Source organism: Triturus cristatus, chromosome 10 (assembly GCF_964204655.1).
Source record: "Triturus cristatus chromosome 10, aTriCri1.1, whole genome shotgun sequence".
NCBI lineage: Eukaryota > Metazoa > Chordata > Amphibia > Caudata > Salamandridae > Triturus > Triturus cristatus.
In genome coordinates, this window is record NC_140593.1 from 1137435259 (window position 1) to 1137457967 (window position 22709).

The window sequence follows — 22709 nt, forward strand, 5'->3', positions numbered from 1 at the left end:
TATGTGGCACAAGGTAATTGTCATTTTATACATGACCACTAACATACTTGATATGTCACAAATCAGTCGCAGTGTCATTCAAAATATGAGAGTTCAATTAAAGATAGCAAACTGTTTCCAATATAGACCATTTTCCCTGTCCTTCCTATGAACCTTAACTTTTCCTAATCTTCCCTAGTCAAAATAATTCCTTTCCTTTTGTTAGAAAGCACAGATATCTTTTCAGGCAATTAGTTTACATTGTTCCATGTGAAAATATAGGCTGCCAAAACATCTTTTGCAAAGTCAAGGACTCCAAAATATAGACTGAAAAAATCTCAATTTAATATAAATATCCCCCAACAAAAATTCTAACTAGTATTGAATCCTTAAATCCATCTAACTCATTTCCACCATATTATAAGATATAGTTAATTTGCTATTGTAACTCCAGTCCCGATATATTTTAGAGTAATTGTTGGAAATAACATTAGCAGTACTTTGAGCATTTTGGAGGGACGTAGTTATTTAGGAATGACGCGGTAGTATCAGTCAGTCAAAGTTCTTTATTTGGTCAATTTATGACCGTAAAAGCACATATAATTTTTTGCCATGCATTGATTCCAAAACCAAATGATTAAAAACACATAAACCAAGTTCTAATCATAGTTAAGAGGTAGACCTTTTAGGAGTTACCTTTCACATGAGAATCATAAAAAGAACTTAAGAAAAGGTAAATTAAGACAGTTTCAAATAAAGCATTAAAACAAATATAGAAAAGCTCAAAAGTATATGCATAATATACAGCTACAAATTAATAGCATTTCATACTCCACTTTCATAATTATTTTTCGATTTAAAGCAGACAAAATATAGTTTAAAACCGAAAAACGTTGCAGTATGTTTTTGAGTCTGTTATTTAGAAGCCTTTTACTTGCTGCCATATCTTTGGTCTGAATGGATTTTCAAATAATTAGCGGTATATGTTCTCACTGCGCTATCAGATATGAAGACAATAGTTTGCTGTAAAATGCAGCATATTATTGAGTTTAATCAAGCCCTTGACAATTGCAGGCACAGAAGTGACTGAGTGTCAGATACATAGGGGGTGTTTACTCCTAGAACACCTGGGAATTTCTTATTTGTGATTTTTGGGGCGGGGGAGTGGGCATGAGTCTGTGGGCCCCTCCACCCTGTGGCACCCTGGGGTAGATGGGGGTATTTATCATTAATTTGCCCCTTGGGGGTGGTAGAAAGCCCACTAGAACACCAGGGAACATTTTATTTATTGCTTTGGGGGAGTGTGAGGCAACAGTATGAATGATTGTGAGGAAAATGTGGACCGGGACTCTGCTAAATATGAAGAAGAATTTCCCGAAGTTGTCAGTCACAGCTTGCAGTATTTAAAAAGAAACATTCACAAGATTAAATTCTAGGAGGACACACTGTCTGTTGCCTCAAAAGTCTAGAGGTTGCTGCTGAGGGTGTTCTGGATGCAACGGCGAGAGAACCGAAGAAGATGATTGAGTCAGATGTGATTGTGCAGGTAGAAGAAACAAAATGATTGAGACTCATAATGGTGGTCAAGAAGAGTTACAGGTACATCAGGCTGTGTGTGTATTTGTGGACCCTGAACATTGCTGTTATAGTCAACACGTTTCCATTGCCTGCCATCATAGACAAGATAGTGTTTCCTAGAGGAGCAATAACTTTCACCATATTAGACCTTGTGGCTGCACATCTAGAGGTAAGTCTCTGTGAATCTTCACAAGATTTAGCAGCGTTCGTTATGCTAATGGCGCAAGAGGTTGGATTTTTGAATCGTGCCTATTGGGTCTGATTTCCAGAGAGCTATGAAACCCATATTGAGAAACATTGAAAGGGTGAGATATTTTCAGGGTGCTGTTTTATTAAATTTGGCAGCTTTGCAGCAGCAAAACAAATACATAAGGAAGGTTCTTGGGAAATTAATGGAGTTTGCCTTCACCTTGAAACACAAAGTATTGTGGAAGAAAAGACATATGTTACTTGGGTCATTATATCCCTAAACCTGGTGTTAGGCAAAGTAATTAGTAGAAACAATCCAGAAACCAGAGGCACCCAGTAACAAGGAGGAGTTGATGTCTGTGCTACATATGGTGGACATTTATTGGAGATTTATTGATAAGTTATCACAAAAATCTACTGCCTCTAGAATGCAGTTAAAAAACATTAAGTTTAATTGGGACGATGAATGCCAGGTTGAATTTGAAATAGTCATAAAAGATTTGTTGGAGGCTCAAGACTTGCAGGCATTTCTACCACAAAAAGACACAATAGAGCTGGCCGGGGCCAAGAGACTAGGTGCAGTGTCACTGCAGGTTAAGGATGAAGGTGAAAGGATGCTAGCTTGTGGATCGAGATCTCTGAGGGGGGCCAAGTTTTATTGGGTGGTGAACAAGTTTAGGTAATTTTTATGGGCTGATTTAGTTACAGTAAGGACAGATAATAAACTGCTGGAGCAAATATTCAAAAAACAGGATCTCAATATCATATCTGAAAGAATCAGAAAATATTTGATCAGGTTGCAGGAACACACATTTTGTGTGGAGTACATTCTGGGAATTTCATACAACCCAGCAGACTGTTTGTCAAGACTGATTTCAAGTGTACAGGATTCAGAGGTAGAGGAGGAAGCAACAGATACATGGCTAGAAAATAGTGTGTGTTGTAGCATGTAGTGCCACCTCAGAGGGTGTTTGGAGAAAGGAAATGGAGAAAGATCAAATTTTGAGGAGGTAACGTGGATGTTGCCTACTGACTGGCAGAGTAGTAAACTGACAAAGGAGTTTTGAAAAATGTTCATGGTTGTGAAGGATGAGTTAGCTCTCAGTGATGGTTTAGTTTTTAGAGGAATCAAACTTGTTCCTTCACTGGCTTTGAGGGACAAATTAATTATAATCTAGATGTATGTAAAACTAACGGAATAGTTTCTCAGCCGGTTGGTGGGCAGGTTTAGATTTGCAGGTGGATGAAGCGGGTAGCTGTGACAAATCTGTATCACCTAGGACAGATAGTTTATGGCATAGAGATTTTCAGGGAGGTGCGAGAAATGTTTTGCATGATACTGCTATGGTCATGGGCCTCATTTAGAGTTTAGCAGACATTATACCCTGCCACAATTATAACAGAGTATCCTTTCCCATCCATCAAATTGAAGGTCCACTTGCTCTGTTTAGAGTCAGGTGTACTGTCAAGTTTCATCTGTCGGTGCCCTCGCTGGCTCCACTGGCAGAAACCTTACACCGATGGCCAGTGTACTTGGAGCTATCTTTGTAAGTACATCACACTTTCTGTCCTACTCAGACCAGACGGTCTGATGTACTTTTTTTCTGGTTGGGACTTCCAGGGAAAACCTGGCTGTCCGGAGGAGAAACAATAACCCTCACACTTTGGGAGATAACTTCCAGGTTATCAGGGTCATAAGCCGTTTGGCTTTATAAATCACAAATGTTTGCGGAGCAGCCGCTTGAAATGTGGCAGCCACTCAGAAAACCTTTTGTGCTTTTAGAGGAACAATTGTGTCTGCATTACCTTTGAAGGCCAAGAGTTATCTGCTAGGCCAGTGGAGAGCTCTAAATATGGTGGCCAATAGTCTGCCAGTGTGGTGGACGGCAGGCCACCCGCCAAATTCTAAATGAGAAGTTTTTCTTCATTTGTTTACAATAGCTTGCTGTTGGTCCTGACTCTGCTACCTAAAACCCATGCAACTTCATGACTTTCATATTATGGCAAACTATTGGTCCTTACTTTTTGTTGAAGACCTTCCCCTTTTGTTTTTTTCTAGTGGTACTTAATGGTTTTCTTTTAGTGGCATGGCATGGTATGGCATGGCATGGCATGGCATGGTATGGCATGGCATACCTTTGGTGTTTTGTTTTCTTTTGCAACCATTTTTCTCTTGTTTGTTGTTTATTAATGATGTTGTTTTGTAAAGAAAGAAGATGTGTTGCATCTTGGCACAATATTTATTTTCTTGATTCGGAGTGTTTCAGTCTTATTATGTGCACCTGTTCTAGTCTTGAATGTGATGGTTTGGACTGGAGGTTAAAATCTTGAACCTATGTTCAGTGTGCGGTTGTCATCCTTACGAGCCCAGGTATGACATCTTTCGTCGCATGCAAACTCTACTGTTTTGCTTCTATCCTTCCTGCCTGAAGTATCATGCATGTCATGGATCAATTCTCTGTATTACCACAACCACAGAAATGCTGGAGTTGCCTAGGTTGCGAGTACGCCTGCTGCGCGCTGATTGCAGCATCCTGCAATATACTGGCTGCCTGCACAATGAGTGCGGTCTTCCTCTGAAAACCTGCGCTCTCTGGTAAGCTCTCCTTGTGGACATAACATTGGGGAACCTAGAAACAATACTGGTTATGCCTCTCTCACGTCATCCTTAGTATTCCACTCCATACTCTGACTGTATGGACAGTTAGGGTATCCATACCCTACTGTTTTAGATACAGCATTTGGGAAGTGTGATACTGCTCTCTAGCTGGAGTGTTTAATAATTATATAAGGAATTGCTCCCATTGTATCAGTCCTCGACATCTGGACAGCCATATTACTTAGGTGTGCAGTGTGATGAGCCAATATAATTATGTGTTTTATCTAATTATGCAGTTTATAATCTGATGACCTTCACTCCTTAGCATTTGTGCTGTAGAGTAGTTATTAGTAGGGCTTTAATGAGTCTAATTCAAATACAGTAAGGAAAAAGATCAGGGAGTTCAATGCTTTGATAGCGTCAAGATTTGGTTATGCTACTGGGAGTTCAGATTTACCACACTGATGATGGGCTTGGCGTGGGTTGGGGGGGGCAACCTGGACAAGGCTGTTGGCAACATCAGACAGACGCTACCTTTTTGGACCAGGCTTCCGCTATCCCATTTGGGAAGGGTGGCAATAACTAAGATGATCATCGTCCCTAGATTTCTTTTTTTCCCTTTAGTGCTCAAGAGAACCTTCTTCCAAGATTTGTGTACCATACTATCTGACTTGATTTGGGGTAACAACAGAAAACGCATAGATGCTGATTCACCAAAATGCCAGAGATAGCGGAAGGGATATCTACCCTTTGACCCTAATGATGTCACAAAAAGTGACATCATCTGACCATTGACCCTGAATTTTCCCAAGAATTGATGTCACATGACCGTAACCCTGATGACATCATAATTAACATTCCTGAAGTTACATAATAATTGCATAATTAATATTCTTTTAGGGGAGAAAGGAGGATGGGTGTTCTCACCCCCTGAATAAATTTTGGAAAACAGATGGGCACTACTAGTGCATTTTAACACGCAGTTTTCACATAAATTTGCTATAGGCCCTGAAAAGACACTCATTAAATATTGCTGTCTGTTCCTGTTGTGCCAAGCTAATGAAACCTGACTGTCCCCATGAGTTGACCCAATTATAGTTTTAAAATGTTGTCTGGGTTCCCTGTTATTTCAGCACTTACATCCCTTGCTAGGACCAACATTTTGCCATGGGCGCCTCTTTTGCCCAAACATCACAATATGCCAGTGCCAGAATTTTGCTAATACTTCTTTCCATGTACTATGGGGGACCCTTATGTCAAAAGTTACGTCTGATATGTCGAGAACCACATTTTGCCTTGGATGGCCCCATAATATTGCCACTTTGTCCTCCTATATGCTAAGAATTTTCTCCAATGTGCCAGCACTAGCAATTTGCCACAGGTGTCACCTATGCCAAGAATTACATACAACATGTCAGTGCTGGCATTTTTTCATGGGTGCCCCATGCCAAACTGTACATACAATGTGCCAACACTAGCACCCCCTATCTCTTTTTGCATGATCACCCCCAAAGCATTCGACTGATGCTGCTGGTTTTTCGACTATGAGAGTGGTGCACTGAGGGCTGCTATCCAGACCTCAGTGCCAGTGTTCTAACCCTTTGCAAAATAAATGTTGAATTGGCTACCCCAAGTTACCTTACTTAGAAGTCCAGAGTACACGTTACCGGGGTCCCCATCCCATGGCAAGTAAGTTAAAGAGTTCATCCAGGGCTGCAGCACCGATTATGTCACCCCGAGTGTGACAAAGCACAACATGCCTCCCAGCCTGTCACTGCAGACTGGAAGAGCAGTTTTAAAACTGCTAGTTCGACTTTGACATTCAAACCTATGGCAAAGCCCAAACCTCCTTTGATGAAATGCGTAAGCCGCCCCTAATGCAGCCCTATCGAGACCTAAGGCAGGGTGCTGTAGATTATTAAGGAGGGTATGTATTTTCATATGACCTAACAGTAAAAACCTCATTGGCAAGTACAGAGTTACAGGCTAACATCTCAGCACTGCTAACTTCTAAATAGGACTACTACAGTTAGTATTTCGAGGTTTCAAATTAATCATGGCATTAACCCTGACTAAATGCCCAAGTCAAATTTAGTGTCACTTTTAGGGAAAAGCAACTTTAGAAATGTTCCACTCTGTTGCCCAGTTAATCCAGTAGCCATTCGGAAATTCTGGCCACCAGACAGCCTTCTGCCCTCCTGGGGAGTAGTGAGAATGGCCTCGCCCTTGCAGGAAGCCACACATGGTGTTGGTCCAAAAGGCGAACGTCAGAGGAGAAGCCGTCTTTGATGGTCAAATGGCACCCAAGCTTGAGAGAGGCGTGTTCTTTGTTCAGGTAGATGGACTTGTGGAGGGAACAGAGAGGGCAGCCAGTTGCCAAAAGAATTTTTCCATGGGCGAGTAGCCCACAGGTATCCACACCTCTAGGGTGGGCTACCAAGCTGCCCACTCCAAGAGAAGGGTTCTTGGGAGTGGGCAGAATAGGGCACTCTGGAATAGGTAGATGATACACATAGCCAAAAGTCGTCATACGGTGGGAAGGATCTTGGTAGCCTATTGGCTAGTGACCACTTCATCCTCCAGGGCACTTTCTGGGATTAAATATAGCACCCCATTGTTCCGGCATGAGGCTACTGAAGACTGATATATACTTGTGCATTACTGTATTACTCTTCGCATTAACTTTACCCCTGAAGACGGGTTATTCAACCCGAAATGCATTGGGGTTGCTTTAGTTTGATTGCTTTGACTTTAAGCACATTGTGAATCTTGTGAATTTCAACAAGCACTGTAATGTATATGAATTTTTAGCTTTAAGTTTGTTTGAAAAAGTCTTTCTGATACAAAATAATCAATGAAATAGTTGATTTAAACTTTAAACACCTGTGTAATTTGGTACTATTTTTACAAATGATTTGAAATGTGTACGTTATCATAGAAACCTTAGGGACATTTTGCGAAGATTCTCCGCATCCTATGCTTTAGTACCCCTGGTACCCTGAACATCGGATGCCATCTGGACTGGAGAGAGGACCAAAGAAGGACTGCCCTACTGACCTCTGGGTCTAGCAAGAGAGGCTGCACCAACCACTGACTGCACCTTCTGCTACTTGGGCTAGCAATGTAGGTGCCTGGCTTCTGTAAAAGTCGCCACAGACAGAAATGGTGATTTCAAGAGTCATTCCACTGACTCCCTATTCAAGCTTCAGGGCTATAAAACCTGAAGTAGCCCCTTCTAAAGAATCACCGCTGACAGTGCTGATGTATAGTCAAGGAGACCACCCCTCGGCACCCAAAAGTTGCACCTGTGTCTGTCGGACCCAAGAGAGTTGTCAGAATGCTGACAGGTTGCAAAAGGCGGGCACTAGCCCTCATCAAAGGAAACCACTGGACCTGTTGTGACCGAGACCAGTAGCCCAGTTGTAACTGGATTTCTTCTAGCTCGAAGAGGATTTCAGGGATCTCGACTTCTGTGGCCAACGTCGCCCCACCTCAACCATGGACCGAGGAACAAACCCAGGAAGACCCCCTTCAACCACACAGCACCCAGATCATCTTAGCATCCTGCATCCTCCGCATCAGGACCACTTTATTGAAGTCCATAGTGGTCCTTTCATAAAGTGTGGAACTGGACGTGGTACTGCTTAGGTGACCAGGTCACTTTCAAAATACTCCCCTGACCTTCTCCGTATCTGAATTGGTCGCCAGTCCGAGCCGGAGTTGTCAAACACAGCTCTTTCAAACTTCTCAAAAGTTTCTATACTTTATCGTTATCAAAGCTTGTTTGTGCTTTGCATGAAAAAGCTGAGATTTACGTTTTACTTAAAATTCTATAGCTCTGGAACCCTGAGGTGGATTTTTCTCATCTTGATGTCTAAGAATTAAAATTAATAGAAGTATAATTATTTTTTATAACTTGGTGTTGCATTTCCTTTGTGATGTGTGACTTTCTCATTCTTTGGTTTGGTGCATCTAAATGCTTTACATCAATGCCTTTGTTTAAGCTACTCGAAGCCACAGCTACCCAGGGTTGAGCTAGAGGTTTTACACATGAGCATGAGTGGATCCAAAATGGTTTCCTGAGTATATTCAATGTGAGGCATCGCAACCGCACCATATAATACACCACAATGCCCACACTTACGATCCCACATACAAACATACAGGCTCACATATACACATGCGCGCTCAAAAAAACTCACTCTCACGCACATGCACGCACACAACATACATTTACAGCCATATTATTTTTCTTACCTAAGATTCCAGTTAAGGTCCAGATCTTGCTACTTCACTTTTTATTAATGTAATAGTTCTAATCTAATTTAATTATTCACTAATAATGTAATAAAAATTTGCTGAAAACGAGGTTGGAGTCTGACTCTGATAATGCAAGACATCCCTGGGTTCTTAGCCCTGATTTTGCCACCTCCGAGTTCAGGGGTCAGAAAGGGTAAACCAATGGTTGCAGCTGCGACCCCTGGCTGCTCCTAAATGACATTCATGGAAAATGTCTCTCCATAGAAGAAGCTATGAGACAGCGAGACAGAGGGGGCACCTAACTTGAAACATACTGTATGGCAGGACAGCTGACATGGTTGTTGAGATGGATGACTATGGAGTAAGATCCTGTGGGGCTGGACCTAGTAAGCGATATGCGAGGCACTGATTTGCTGCAGGTGCAACTGGCGAAGACTTGGCTGAATGCCTCTGTACGCATGACTAACCATGTTGGCTGACATATTTGAGGAGATTGGGTATCTCTGCATTGTATACTCCTGCTTTGACCCTATGGTTCATGCCCAAATTAGCTAATATGCCCAAAGCACACAAAACATTTTTTGGGGACCAGCTGGGATTCTAATGATAGGAGATCAATATGATAACGGCACATTTGTTACATTCATAGCCTTACAAGACGAGTATGGATTTGGTTTGGGCAATTTATTGCCTATTATGCAGTTTTGAAAGCAATCAAAGCGACTTGGGGTTGCTGAATCTCTTAATTCTGAGATACTATATGCTCTTTGGAGTGTAAGGTAGAGCTGCATCAATATTCTATGGCACACTAGCCGCAATATTTCCCCTCTGACACATTTTGGAATAAACTAGGGACCAGATGTATCAATATTGGGAATCGTGATTACCTAATTGCAATTCTCTCTGATTCGCAATTAGGTAATCGCTGTTCCTAACGTATGAAACTCATGGAGTTTCATTTAGAGATTCCTAGGGGGTCGCAAATCGACCTACCTCATGAATATTAATGAGGTAGGTCGCCATTTGCGACTCATTAGGGATCTCTAAAATCGCGGGGATTGTGGCCTGCTGGGGTCAGCAGACCACGATGTCCATGATTGTTTTTAAATAAAGCAATTATAATTTTTTTTATTGCTGCCCATTTTCTTTTTCTTTTTTTCTTTTCTTTTTATTGCCAAAGTTGTCACCGACATACACAGCCAGATGCCGACAACCCGGGGGCCGGCGGCATTCTTATAGCGAGCGTGTTACACAGCTCTTTAGCCCACATCCCGGAGGCCGGGCAGCATGATTCTATGGGTTGTGTGACCAAATACAGTGCAAGGTGAAATTGCCGTGCATCGGTTACTATATAATGCATGTAAACTAATACCATTTTTTTTTCAAAAATATTAACCAAACAAAGAGGTATCAGGAGAGTCAGTTACTATCAGGGCTCCAGGCAATCGCTCCACTACTCAATGCTGACATTCCATACTTGTCGCTCCTCCATTCTGGCTCCCTCCCCCTACCACCATGCCAATGCACAAATGCTCACCTATTACTCGGGTTTAGGCACTCTCTCAGTTTATATCTTTTTCCCTTGTGTTCAGAGATTACTTAATCCCGCACCCAGTCCTGTCGTCTCAGTTGCTAGGGAGTTGTTTCAACCCTCCCGCGCCGCTGCTATCGTTCTCTGCCCCTTGTCTTTTAAGTATGTGGTGTATAGCCCCCAAAAATTCTTTGGTCTGCTCCTTGGCGGGAGTAATTCGCTAAAAGACTCGGATTGTGGGCAGCAGTAGGGAACGTCGCGCGACCACTGTGCCACTGTGGGCAAAGGGCCCCTTAACCAGCACATTGCTACTCTACGCTTAGCCATCAGCATGCCTAGATCCACCAGTCTACGGGCTGCCCTCGGAAGTGTTTTGTGAGTAGCCTAGCAGCGCCAGTGCTGGATCAGGGGAGATCTCCAACTCAGCAATTGCGCCAATTTCCCTAAATATATTTTCCCAGAAGCGGTACACCCCAGGGCAGCTCCACGCTACATGCATGAAATCCGCTGACGCGGCTCGGCATCTGTCGCAGGTCGCGTCTTCCCTCAGTCCGTACATGTGCAGTCTTTCTGGTGTGTAGTACACTCTGTTAATGTATTTAAAATGTATCAATCTATGTTTCCCATGAAGTGATAAAAGTTTAGTGTTAGTGCAACAGTAGGTCCACATGGCATCATTAATTGCTGTGTCCAAGTCCCGCTGCCAGGCCAGTCTAGCTTTGGTAAACTGGTTAGCTCTCTGTGACATTGCCAGTCTATAAATAATGGAGACAAGTTTGCGGTGGGATTTAGCTTTGATCAGGTAAGCTAGTTCTTGCACTTCAGGAGGTTCATTTAAGTCGTCCCCCAACTGCTGTCTAAGCGCACCATGTACTCTGTAGAACTGAAAGCATTGAAGCGTTGTGGGTGCCTCAGCGGAGTTCATGACAGCGTCACTCATTATTGCGACTCCGTCTACAAACAGATCTCCCATTTTGCGGGTACATAGCGCTTGCAGCGCTCTAACTACTCCTTCATCCCTGCAGGGGGCCAGCCAGACCGCCCAGTCCACTAACATCTCCGGAGAATATAGTAGTGCTCCCGCCCTTTGTTGTAACAAACTGTGCCAGGCATGCAGTGTCGAGTTCAATGAGTCCAGAAATCCTGTCCTGCGATCCACCGGCTCGAATATGACAGCCGGAAGAGGGAGCGGGTCCGCGAACAGCCTCTCTAGTCGGAGATACTGGATATCATCAGCGCCATGAACCCAGCTATATGCTTGCGCTCCCTGTGCTGCTTGGTAATACAGCTCCAGGTCAGGTGCGCCCAGCCCCCCTAGGTGATATGGTAAAGTCAGTACCCGCCATTGTACTCGCGCTTGTTTGCCCGCCCAAGCTAACCTCACTAACGATTTATTTACCCGGGTGAAGAAGGAACGCGGCAGTACTATTGGTATGTTCGTAAAAAGAAAGAGGAATCTTCATGATAGAGACCCTGCCCAACAATGATAGAGGTAATCCAATCCACGTTTTGACATCATCTAACTTAGCCACTGCCGTGCCATAATTCTCGCGGAAGACAACATCCGAATCAGTGTGCAATCTAATGCCAAGACATCTAACCGAGTCGTCCGTCCACTGCAGTGGGTATTCCATCTCGAACATCGTTGTGGACGAGGTTAGCGGGAAGGCTATGGATTTGGACCAATTGACCTTCAGCCCGGATAGTGGGCCGTAGTGTACCACTTCACGCAGGACCGGGCATAGATTTTTTTCGGGATCTCTCACGTACAGAAGAGTATCAGCCGCATAAGTTGACAGCACAATTTTATAATTGGAAAAACTCACCCCTCTGTGGCTATGATATTCCCTGTGTGCGCATGCCAGTGGCTCTGCCACCAGTGCATATAGTAACGGCGACAAAGAGCAGCCCTGCCTTGTACCTCTGGTAATGGTAATAGGGTCGGTGACTAACGATCCCAGCCGGATACGTGCAGTGGTGGCGTTATATAACACCCCTATCAGTTGTAGAAATACTGGTCCAAGTCCCATTCTGGTCAAGACTTGCCTCATAAATGGCCATTTCACCGAATCAAACGCCTTCTCCATATCCAAGAAGATCGCACTTGCCTTCGTATCGTGTCGGACATGCTGCATTGTGCCGAAGACTGTTCGAAGATTATATGTGAGACTTCTATCGGGGACAAATCCCGCCTGCTCTGGGGCCACCAGATCCGGAGTTAGGAGCGTCAGTCGTGTCGCCAGAATTTTTGCGAACAAATTGGCATCAACATTCAGCAAGGAAAGCGGTCTATACGACCCACATTCCTCCCGTGGCTTACCTGTTTTGGGAATAGCCACTATCATAGCCTCCCTCATCGTTGGCGGCATCTGCCCCTTGACACACATTGTCAAATAATTCCGAAATGTGGGGAAGTAGTAAATCTATGAAGGTCTTATAAAAGTTTACAGTGAGACCGTCCGGTCCTGGGGCACTGTTCACCCTCATACCCGATAGGGCTTCCAGAATCTCGTCTCTTTTGATAGGGAGAGCTAGGAACTCTCTGCGTGAGTTAGACAGGAAGGGTAGCTTAATATGTTCCAGGTAGTCAAGTATTTCCCCATCAATGTCCTATAGGCGTGAGGTGTAGAGGCCCGAATAGTATTGTTTGAATCTATTCGCTATCTCAGCTTCCTCTGTGAGGAGGGCGCCCTCTTCTGTTTTGATTGCTGTAATTTAAGTTTTATCCCGTTTGGCTTTCAATAGGTTGGCCTGCACTGTCCTCGGCCTGTCCCCCTCTCCATATACTCTAGCTGTAGCGTATTTCCCGAGGTGCTTCACTTCACCGTCCGCTACCTCCTGGTACTCCTCCAATAACTGTTTCATTACTTCCGCATGTTCCCCATCTGACTCTGACACCTGCCGCGACTCCAACTCACCCAGTTGACGCTCCAGGGCCGAGAGCCTGTGGCGAATATCACGGAGTACCCCTGAATGTTTGGCCATGGCTTCTCCCTTAATATAAACTTTGAAGGCTTCCGAGATCGATGATAGCTGCTAACAGACCCAATATTATTAGCGAAAAAAGTTTCTATGTCTTCAGCCATTGTCTCTTTGAATAGAGGATCGAACAATGAGTATGGGGGAATCGCCATGTGAATGGAGGGATCGTCTTTTTAGGGGTGGACAAGATCACAAGCAGCGGGGAGTGGTCCGACAGTGTGCGTGGTAGAACCTGGCATGTACGTATTTGCGGGACAAGATGTAAGGATGCCAGCCCATAGTCTATCCTGGTATGAAGATTATGGTAGGTTGAATAGTGTGTGAAACCTCCTTCTAGCGGGTCAAGTTCTCTCCAGACATCCTGAAGGCCTAAACTAATCATTACCCTGTCCATAGCTCTAGCTGCTGATGCCAGCCTCCTGCTTGGTCCCCCTGATCAATCTAAGCTCGGGTTCCTCACAAAGTTAAAGTCCCCTCCCCACAGCATGTGCGTCATCTCACATCCTTTCACTGTGTTGGCTAACGCAGCAATGAACTCTGGGCAGTCGTAGTTCGGACCATATACATTGATCAATAAAAGGTCCAGTCCTCGCCCCTGGCATCTAGAGATCATGTACCTCCCGCCTGCATCAGCCTTCAATAGTTGTAGTGTGTAGTCAGATCTAGGGTTAACCCATGTCATTACTCCTCTGGCGTGAGTAGTGAAGCCTGCCGCATTTATATTACCCTCCATGCCCCTGTATCTCATCATAGGACTGTGCTCGGGGAGGTGTGTCTCCTGCAATAGGGCCACGTCTACCTTATGTCTGTTGAGATACTGCAGGACTTTCCGCATTCCAGGTTAGTGCCCTGAGGGATTCTAGTGGTCTATGTTCAGCAGTTGTTCCTGTCATGGCATGTCCATCTGTTATATTTCTCAGAGCGACCTAAAGCCCTTGTCTGGCATTCATACTGCACCTCTTGACTCAAATCTCTGACTCCCCCAACTTATTAAACAAAAACTGGTTCCCAATCCTACCCACCCCTCCCACAGCAGACCACCCACAACTCGGTCGCGCATCATCCCTGCCAGGGACCTCCCACACCACCCACCTCCGTCTCCCAACTGGTCAAACTACTGTGGTGTTTGTCACTTGCGGGCGGAGGTCGCTCTGTGTACAACTAGTGTGCTGAAATAACACTTATACCAGCTTGCGTCTGTCCCGGCCTCCTCCCCGCCGATCGCTATATACTCTCCTACCACCAAGCCGCTAGTCTTATCTGTGCTTGCCGTGGAACTACCACACACCCCGCCAACACAGCCAGTCCCGAAGCATGCAATATCCCATTCCTCTTCCCTGTCCAGACTGTCGGCTATCTTGTGGCACCTGGATATCTGAAACTTGGCCATATACCTAACCGGTGCATGTATCTCGGCCACAGCTGCGTACACTGGTGAGTCAATAGGTTCCTATCCCAGTACGGTCATTAGTTCGACATTGTCTGTTTTCCCTTGCTGCAATCCACCCCCCCCCCCCTCCCAGCCCCAGGTTACTTATCAACAGTAGCCGCTCAGTCAGGCCTCAGTCTTGGTCTTCCAGCGAACTCCCTTCCGTTTCATTCTGATACTGACTTGCTGGACTCCGTCGTTGTTCCTTGCTCCAGTCCTTAATCGCCTTTTGCAACGCCTTTGGATCAACAAATATGTGGGAGCGTCCTTGTCTGTTAACCCGCAGTTTTGCTGGGTACAGCATGGCATAGTCCGCGCCCAAGTCTCTCAGCTGTTTTTTCATAGGGATAAATAGTCGGCGGGCCTCTTGCTCTCTGGCTGTGAAGTCTGGGAACAATTATATGGTTGATCCTTCAAAGGTCAATGTTTGTTTGTCCCTCGCTGTACGAAGGGCCGCATCCCTATCCCGGTAGTTTAGCAACTTAGCGATGATTGGGCGGGGCTCCCGGTGGCGGTCTGGGCCCCAATGAGCGATGCGCCCGATCCACCACGAATTTATTCGAAAACACCTCTGCGCACAGGAGATCCATCAGCAGTTTCTCCACAAAACGCTCCATATTGCCGGTTTGCGTAGTCTCTGGCAGACCAGTTATTCATAGATTACAGCGTCTCGAGCGTGCCTCGAAATCCTCCGTTTTGGCTTGCAGTGCCTGCGCTATCCTCTCCAGCTGTTTGTGGTCCGCATTCAGGGTTGTCTGCGCCTCCTCAACTTCCGTTATCTGTCTTTCGGACATATCTAGTCTTTCCGCGTGCTTATCCAGCCTCTCCCCCATCTTGTCCATCCGGTAGGAGAGGGCATCAATCTTCGTGCCCAGTGATGTGATTCCATTCTGTAGGCCTTTTTCCATTGATAATAGCAGGCTGCGTAGGACCGGCTCCCCCTCCGCAGGCAGAGGAGACCGTGTAGTTGCGCGGGAGGACGAGTCCTGTGACTGGGAGCTCTTTTGTTCGAAGGTTAGCTTGGGTTGGGACTTGTCGGTTCTGCCCATTGTCTTCCGTAGTGTGGCGGGACCAATACTCAGCTGCCAAGTTTCTCCGCCTCAGGGACAGGGCAGCAAGTGCGTGTGCACCGACCTCCTCTCAAAGAGCTACGGCTTCTCCCCGAACCGGGAATCGAAGCGTAGTGGCAATCCACCGTTTCCGTAAGTGTACCATCCTCCGGGGGTTGTATCCGCTATTTCCGGCGCTTAATCGTCCATCACCTCACTTCTTCACGACTGTGTTCACCCAGTAACTTAGCGTCAGTCTTGCGCGCCGCCACGCGACAGTTAGCTGTGCTGCAATATGCTCCTACCTGGGCAGCGCCAGTAGTTGATCTTCCCGTGTTGCCCTGGCGTCATGAGGTGCGGTGTTCCACCGTCCGGGCAAGCCCACACCCGACTTATAGCGTCCCTTGCGTTGTGTCGTCACTTTGCGCTTTTGTCACTGCCCGACCGTGCCTATGCCTGCTGACCCCGCTACTTGCAAGCAGTCATCCCCGAAGGCGTTGCACCCACCTAAATGGAAGGGCGGCATCCACTCTCATTGTGATGCCCTCCGCTCTCCTGGTGTCCGCCGAGTTTGCTATCTGGCGCAGCCCCTGTGTCTGTAATCGTTCTGGCTCCACTAGCGGAACCCAGCTTCAGCAGTGTGGTGGATGCTGTGCCACTGCCTCCCCTTATCTGCGGTAAGGTTATTTTTCCTGCAGCATTCACCAGAGCGTTTACTTTGCTCCACCGCTCCTCCCCTCCAACTCCTTGTGCGCAGAGGTGCCCGTCAGGACTCCCACAGGCCAAACTCCCGAATGATGGTGCTTATATGCCTCCCAGGGAGCCACTATGACACACTATCCTGGTCTTCGTGGTGTTAGCCCTGTAGCGCTTATAGCGGCCAGTCTTGCCTTGTCCGCGTCGTTCTCCCACCTGCGGGCGCATCCGCAACTCACTCTCCCCGCTGCAATCGGTTGTAGCGCTCCTGCCGCAGTTCGATGGTGCACTGATCGCCAGGGGGAAAAAGGGTGTTTGCAATTCCCCCGTTGCGTTCCGCCCTAAGCACCGCTACAATTGTTGCTCTGCCACTGTTGGGACCTCGGAATACGCAAGTCTGCTGATAATTATGGTGACGCTGCCGAAGAGTTACACGAGTCTTCTCTTCTCGTCACCGGAGATCAGGTCTGACGTTCTCCCAGACGCACAGTGACGCCGCACCGCCTCTCGCGCTTTTCTTTGCTCCGTAACTTCGGCCAGGGTGGGACTAGCGAGGTCAGGTCTTCGTTCGCGGGGTGCAGCGACCTCTCCGGTTCGCAAAACTATGTTTCTGGTGCTTGGTAAGTGGCAGTATGCAAGGATAGACCCAGGATCGTCGATCAACGCGGAGGAGCCCTAGGCTCAGATGCCCATTCCGGATTCGAGCTAAGCCCCGACCCCCTATTGCAGCCCATTTTCCTTAAAGGAATATGGGTTGCGTTTAAAAGAGAAAAATTTAACGTTTTCTTTTCATTTTTTAAGAGCAGGCACTGGGACCACTATCTGCTCTTAAACAATCGTTTTCGCTGCTATTCACAAAGGGGAAGGGTTCCCTGGGGATTCCGTCCCATTTTGTGAATGGGTTATCACCTACTTGAAGTAGGTGGTAAAATGCAAACCTTTTGCGACCGCATTTGGGTCACAAAATATTCTTACATACCGCTGCGATTTGGTATTAGTAAGGGAATCTCTAAACACGCTCCTTCCTAATACCGAATCGGTATGTATTCGCAATTCCAAATTGCAATTTGGTAACATGTTAAAATTTCTGTTTACACATTTTGGGCCATATGTATCTTGCATTTTGATAGTTGAAAATGGCCCAAATCACAGAATCAGGCCATTGGCGACCGGTAAAATGCGTTTTGATATGTATGAATTCCAATTTGACCCCAGTATTGAGGAAGAGTAATACCTGCCCCACTCCAGAGGCCTCATTCGTTCAGTTGTACTCGGCACGGTCTTGTTTCAAGGTCTAAGTTCTGCGAACACTACTCAACATGCACTGCCCTCGTAGTTCAGATAACTCCTAAAGTTTGCATATCTGAAAGAAACACGTTAGTTAGATTCCTCACCTTAGAATATCCTCAGGCGTCAGGATGGATCCGGAAAGATTTTTCGTCAGCAATACGCTTGCGCGTCGCTAGGTGTCGTCTGCAGCTCCGCGTCCGTCGCCGGCGTCGTGATGACGTCGTCGGAGTACTTAGACGCCGCCCTCGCGCGCTGATGTCAGTTCTTCTTTTTTCCGAGCCAGACAGCGCCGATCCGGGAAGAGCATACCCTTTTAGTAATTTCTTGACTAAACTTTTTGACTCTTTTGGTCTATTCTGTCGACTCGACTCTGGTGCCGGTAGGATGCCTGGTTTCAAACCCTGTGACTCATGTAGCCGACTGATGTCGGTTACGGACCACCAGCGCCGGTGCCTCTACTGCCGTGGGGCTGACAACGATTCCGCGTCGTGCCTCGGCTGCCGGGCCCTGACTTCGAAGGCTAGGCGGGAGCGGTCCCGCAAGCTACTGGAGTTCCGGCAGTCGGTTCCGCGTCGCTCCCGGTCGAGGAGGAGGTCGAGGGACCGGTTGCGGAGCCCCAGTCATCACCACCACTCGTCTGGTTCCAAGTCTTCGGGTAAGTCGAAGCGTAGTAAGAAGTCCAAGAGGCGACATCGCTCTTCAGACTCCCCTCGCCGGTCGCGCGACTCGGCTGAGGGTTCGGGTGGTACCACCCACGCGGCTCCGTCGGAGCCGCAGGAGTCGCATCCGTCCCCATACCCGCAGGTCCCTGGGACCGACGCGACTCCGGTGGAGGTCAGTGCCTTCCTCTCGGCCATGAGGAGCCTGACTCCACCGTCGACGCCTGCCGGCGCGCCTTCGGGCACCGCGGGCTCGACTGGGAGGCCTAGCGAGCCGGCGGCTCCAGCGCCATCGCCGACTTTGGTCCCCGGGGATCCAGGCCTGGATCTCAGCCAGCGCCGGTTGACCTCTCGACCCCTCTGCCAATTCCGGTACCACCTCTGGCACCGCCTTCGGACGACGCCGTTCCCCGGTTCAGTCCGGGTCGGGGCCCGGCGCCGCATCCGACGCCGATGGGTGGCAATTTCATCTTCCGCCCGGCTCCGATCATTCCCCCTTTCTACCAGGAATCGGATGACGGTGACGACTGGGAGGGGTCTGAGGACCCTCTGGCCCTACAGGGCCAGTTATCACAGGACTGGGCAGATGAGCTGGGGGATGCCAGTGGCCTTGATACCTCCCCTAACACTGGCTTCATCTCTCCTCTGACAGTGGCTTCGGAGGAAGGTGCTGCATTTTCTGTGGTGCTGCGCAAGGCGGCCGAAGCCCTTGGGCTGGAGTTGCCTGCTGTGGCCGTGAGGACGAACATCCTCACAGAAGTGCTTCAACCGTCAGCAAGCTCCTCGGAGCCTCTGCTGCAGTTCAATGAGGCACTCATTGACGTTCTAAAGGGCATCTGGTCCAAGGCCTCCACAGTTCCTCCTGTGGACCGGAACGTGGCCCGGCGCCACCGCCCTGCACCGGGCGACCCCAGTTTTCTGTCCCAACACCCCACGCCCGAGAGCCTGGTTATCCATGCCTCTACCTCCCAGACCTCCTTCCCGTCCGCTCCCCCGGATCGGGAATCCAAGAGGCTAGAACAGTTTGGTAAGAAGCTGTTCTCCTCCCTTAGTTTGGGATTGCGGTCTATTAACACCGCTTGACTCTTGGACCGTTACTCCCACTCCCTGTGGGATACGGTGGAGGACGTGCTGCCCCAGTGTCCGGAGGAGGCCCGGACAAGGCTCGCCCAGGCTCTTGCCGAGGGGCGGGATGCAGCACGGAACGCTATCAGATGTGGATTGGACAATACGGCTCCGCCGCCACGCCTGGCTGCGGTCCACGAGCTGCTCAGGGGTTGTCCAGAGCACCCTCATGGACATGCCCTTCCATGGCAGTCGTCTTTTTGGCGACAAGGCGGATAGTTCGCTGGAGCGCTTTAAGGACTCCCGGGCTACGGCCAAGTCCTTGGGCCTCTCGGACCGCGCCAGCAAACTTCTGCTTTTTGCCCCTTTCGTGGCCAAGGAAGGGGCGCCCCCTCACGTCCGCCTAGCCACAGGCCGCAGAACCAACCTCCACGCGGTCGCGGACGTGGATTCCGCCGAGGCGGTACAGGGGGACAACGTGCCGGTCAGTCCACATCTACCCCGGCAGCATCCGCCTCAAAGCCCTCCTAGTCCGTGCTTTCAGGCCCATTCCACGCCAGTGGGAGGCAGAGTCTGACATCACCTGCTCCACTGGTGTTCCATCACATCGGACAGGTGGGTGCTGCAAATCGTCCGAAGGGGCTACTCCCTCCCCTTCAAGGCAACCCCTCCAGCCATGCCACCGCAGTACCACCGCATGTCGGGGGATCACTTGAACCTTCTACAGGAAGGGGGCCATCGAGCGTGTTCGTGGTCCAGAAGTAGGTCGTGGTTGTTATTCCCACTACTTTCTGGTTCCCAAGAAGGGCAAAGGGGACCTACGCCCTATCTTGGACCTCAGGAGCGTCAACACCTTCCTCCGCAAGGAGAAGTTCAAGATGCTCACTGTAGCTCAGGTTCTGACTGCCCTGGACCCTGGAGACTGGATGGTAACGTTGGACTTGCAGGACACATACTTCCACATCCCCGTCCTGCCGGCCCATCGGCGTTACCTGCGATTCACGGTGGGCCAGGAGCATTTTCAGTTTACCGTGCTCCCCTTCGGCCTCACCAGTGCCCCTCGGGTGTTCACGGAAAGTGATGGCGGTGGTCGCAGCTCATCTGCGCAGATCAGGGGTTTCAGTCTTCCCCTATCTCGATGACTGGTTGTTGAAGGCTGGCTCGCCCCAGGCAGTCGTCTCCCATCTCCAGACTACGGCAGACCTCTTGCATTCGCTGGGGTTCTCCATCAACGTGCCGAAGTCGCATCTCAGTCCCTCCCAGCGGCTCCTCTTCATCGGAGCGGTTCTGGACTCGGCGCAGTTCCGGGTCTATCCTCCGGAACAGCGGGTCTGGGATATTCAGGCTCTGATTCCCATCTTTCGGCCTCTATCCCGGGTTTCGGTCAGGTTGGTGCTGCGGCTTCTGGGTCTGATGGCCTCCTGCATCCTGTTAGTGCATCACGCCAGGTGGCGAATGCGGGCTCTGCAGTGGGACCTGAAGTTTCAGTGGGCCCAGCATCGGGGCAACGTGTCCGACCACGTCCTGATCTCGGAGGGCACTGCGAATCAGTTGCAGTGGTGGCTCACGGACCGCGATTGGGTCAGTGGCAGATCCCTCTCCCTACCCCAACCGGAGCATGTAGTGGTGACGGATGCGTCTCTCCTAGAATGGGGAGGCCACATGGGAGAGGCGGAGATCAGAGGCCTCTGGTCTCCGGCGGAGTCCTGGCTCCATATCAACCTTCTGGAGCTGCGGGCGATCCGGCTTGCACTGAAGGCATTCCTTCCCTCTGTCCGGGGAAGTGTGGTGTAGGTGTTCACGGACAACAACACCGCCATGTGGTATTGCAACAAACAGGGCGGGGTGGGGTCGTGGACCCTTTGTCAGGAGGCTCTGCGCCTCTGGACATGGCTGGAACATCAGGGCATCACCCTGGTGGTTCAAAACCTGGCGGGCTCTCTGAACGCCAGAGCAAACGAACTCAGCCGCCGGTGCATGATGGATCACGAATGGCGTCTAAACTCGGACGTGGCGCGAGGCCTCTTTCAGCAGTGGGGAGAGCCTTGTTTAGATTTATTCACCACCGAAGAGAACGCGCAATGTCAGCAGTTCTGCGCGTTGGAGTTTCCAAGGCGGCACTCGCTCGGGGACGCCTTTCGTCGCGAGTGGAGTTGCGGTCTGTTGTATACTTTTCCGCCTATACCACTTCTGCCCAGAGTGCTGAAGAAGATCAAGCGCGACCGGGCCCAAGTCATCTTGGTGGCTCCGGACTGGGCACGAAGATTCTGGTATCCCGTGCTACTCAGTCTGTCGATCGATCCCCCGATACGACTGCCTCTTCAGGAGGACCTTCTGTCACAGCAGCAGGGGACGGTCCTCCACCCGAACCTGTCCAGCCTCCACCTCCATGCGTGGAGATTGAGCAGCGGCAGTTGATGCCATTTAACTTGCCTCCTGAAGTCTGGGATGTGATTCTGGCAGCCAGGCATCCCTCCACAAAATCGGTATACGCCTGCAGGTGGAACAAATTTGTGGCATGGTGCACAGCAAAGGCTGTGGATCCCCTTTCCGCCCCTCTTTCTGAGGTTCTCCTCTTTCTTCGGCCCAGCAGGGCTCTGCTCTGGGCACCCTGAAAGGTTATCTTTCTGCTACTTCTGCTTTCTTGCGGCTCCCTGATCAGCCTTCTCTTTTCAAATCCCCTGTTGTTTCTCGCTTCCTTAAGGGCATTACTCATGTTTCCTCCTGTCCCTTTCGTAATGCCTCAGTGGAATTTGAATCTGGTCTTATCGTTTCTGATGTGCGCTCCCTTTGAGCCACTTCATAATTGTCCCCTTCGTCTCTTGACGCTTAAGACTGCTTTCCTGGTAGCCATCATCTCTGCTAGAAGGGTGAGTGAGCTCCAGGCTCTCTCTTCTAAACCTCCCTTTCTTTCTGTCCATCCGGACAAAGTTGTTCTCAGGACTCGTCCTTCCTTTCTCCCTAAGGTGGTAACTGCCTTTCACATCGGGCAGTCTGTTACGTTGCCCACCTTCTTTCCGCCTCCGCATCCTTCGAAAGAGGAAGAGAGGCTCCACCGTCTGGACCCAAAACGGGCGCTGTCCTTTTATTTGGACCGCACCAAGCAGTTCCGGGTGGACGACCAGCTCTTTGTTGGTTACGTGGGCGCTAAGAAGGGACGAGCGGTGCACAAGCAGACCATCTCTCAGTGGGTCGTTTTGTGTATCAAAGCTTGTTACTCCTTGTCTAAAAAGGAACCTCCTGTAGGGCTGAGGGCCCATTCCACTCGGGCCACAGCAGCGACAACTGCCCTGGGCCGGGGAGTCCCCTTGCAGGACATCTGTCAGGCGGCAACGTGGGCCTCGCTGCACACGTTTGCCAAACATTATTGCCTGGACAGCCAAGTCCGGAGAGACGGCTTCTT

General features: G+C 48.8%; 1 protein-coding gene across 1 annotated transcript in view; it reads left to right on the forward strand.

The window, feature by feature from the left end:
• Positions 1 to 22709, forward strand: part of LCMT1 (leucine carboxyl methyltransferase 1) — a 188533-nt gene that overhangs the window by 59579 nt on the left and 106245 nt on the right. The window lies entirely within an intron of this gene.